The sequence below is a fragment of the Puntigrus tetrazona genome, chromosome 4, assembly GCF_018831695.1.
Source record: "Puntigrus tetrazona isolate hp1 chromosome 4, ASM1883169v1, whole genome shotgun sequence".
Classification (NCBI taxonomy): domain Eukaryota; kingdom Metazoa; phylum Chordata; class Actinopteri; order Cypriniformes; family Cyprinidae; genus Puntigrus; species Puntigrus tetrazona.
In genome coordinates this window covers 12,792,711-12,795,210 of record NC_056702.1, presented here as the reverse complement: position 1 = coordinate 12,795,210, position 2,500 = coordinate 12,792,711, and positions in this window count along the sequence as shown.

Sequence of the window (2,500 nt, the reverse complement as noted above, 5' to 3'; positions counted from 1 at the left end):
TCACAAATTCAGTGCGAATCTCTCCTCCTCCGGTTCTCTCACACCTCCCACTCACACACACACACACACACACACACACGTTCTTTTCCGGTCTTCCTTGTTCTTCCTTCACATCATCAGCGTCGTTCAGCTGCTTTGCCTGTTTCTTCTTTCGTGCGTGTCTGTTAGCGCCTCTCTTTTTCACATAATTTTTTTCTTCATGTTACATTTACTCGTCACTCCATCTTTCTATAGTGTTTCATGCATGCCTATATTCAGCCTGTGTTATTTCTACAATGTATAGTTTTTTTTTGGTAACATTTCTTTCTGTGAAGCCTGCATTTAAAATACATTATGAGGGTATTCTTAAGGCATTATAATGAATGCATGATGCATTATAAAAAAAAACTTATGTCTTATAACATGTCATGAATATTCATAAAAAACTATTATAATAATGAACTTCATATTAAATCTATTTCATATATAATGGTCTATATTTTATCTTAACGTTGTTTAAGTTCTGCACAGTACCTTACAACATCGTCTTTAGAAGCATATATATATATATATATATATATATATATATATAGTATAATGCATTGTAACTATGAGAAATATAACCTGTTGAAAACTGAAAAGAGTTCACTTCATGAGATCATACAACATCTTATAAAGTTATTTATAACGCATTATGCATTCATTATAATGCCTTAAGAATAACTATATAATGTATTAAAAATACGGGCTTCATCGAAAGTGTTTTTTTTCCTTTTCTTTTTATTCTTTTAATTTTAGCACTGATTTTTGAAAACATTTTACATTTTTAGTTTTATTTTTTTTTTTAGTCATTCATATTTTAGTATTGTTTTATATCAATTTTGTGGGACATATACATTTTGGTGACTAACCACACATTTTGGAAAATTTAGTATTATAGTTTGGAATATTGCATACTGTATTGAGTGCATATATTATACATTTTAGAGATGAGAAATGGGAATAGTATTGTGTCCAACGTAGCCTCTAGTTAAGTAATAAAAGTCTTTGAAAACATGCTTGTTTCTGTAATGTGCAAAATCATATTCAGCTATATGTGCATGTGTAATACATACATTTAAATACGATCTGTTTGTATGAAAGAAAAGTTTTATAGAAAGTAAACAAAATGGGAAATTTTTATTTTATTTTATTTTATTTTATTTTATTTTATTTTATTTTATTTTATTTTATTTTATTTTATTTTATTTTATTTTTTTAAAAGTCTGTTATGGTATGTCCTTAGTTAGTCCACACACACAATGAAGCCATCTTGTCCTGTTTTTAATCCTCTTTAAGCCTCAGTTGTTTAGTTATAAAAAAAAAAGAAAAATACTGTAAACGGTGTGTGTTAATTTTCAATCTCCAAATACATGACAGAAGTCACACATTCCCTGTCCGCTGTGTGTATGAGTGAATGTTTGAAAATAAATCCATGTTAAAGATTAAAGAAGTTCACCTGCTAACCCCGCTCTCCATCTCCCGTGTGTGTGTGTGTGTGTGTGTGTGTGAGGCAGTGGTGTGTAACGTATGTGCAGCACGCTGTCAGTTTGATAGGGGTTGTGGGATTGGCTGAGCACTGATCCGTAAGCCCACTTATTATACAGCCCAGATCAGCACTGCAGCGACTCCAGCCCTTCTCCGAGCATCTCCATATATCTGTCCATCGGGCTTAATATATCCTCTTTTCTTCGTTCCAGTACTTTTTCCTGGTCATCTTCATTTCACATTCTCTATTTTTCTTTTAATTGAGCCCTCAATGCACTTCCACTCCTGTACTGTTGCATTTCTGTACTGTCAAGCCCGTGCGTGTCTTTCGTTTCATCGATCGGAGATTTTAGCAAAATGGATTTAAAAAGTTCAAAGCAGAAAAAAACAGAAAAGTCCAGATGTTTTTGTACTGTTTGATTTTATCCAATTCCATAAATATGTTGTGTTCAAAGCCTTGTTTTTGTTTATTTATTTTGTTTTGTTTTTATCTTTTGATTTTATCATTAAATTCCATAAATATTTTGTGTTCAAAGCCTTGTTTTGTTTTGCTTTGTTTTGCTTTGCTTTGCTTTGCTTTGCTTTGCTTTGCTTTGCTTTGCTTTGTTTTGCTTTGCTTTGCTTTGCTTCGTTTCGTTTCGTTTCGGGACTTTTACATTTTAAGCGATGCAAACAAATTTTAACTATATGTTTATATGGACTTATTAATGCAAGCGTATCAACTAAGAATGCTAATGGTCACACGCAAAATCAATCAATCAAAAACAACACAAAAAAGCTACACGCCGTTGGACATAGCGATACTGCTACTCAACTTATACTACTCCTACCGTTCATAATAATACTCTTTTTGTTCACGTTTACTTCCATTTTTTACACATTTTCTCCGCATCCAGGTTCACGCTTTCTTTCGAGCGTACAGTTCACCGTGCACCTCCTCGACAATCTCTCCTTCACGAAATTCATTTCAATTCTCTCCCCTGATTCAAGTTCC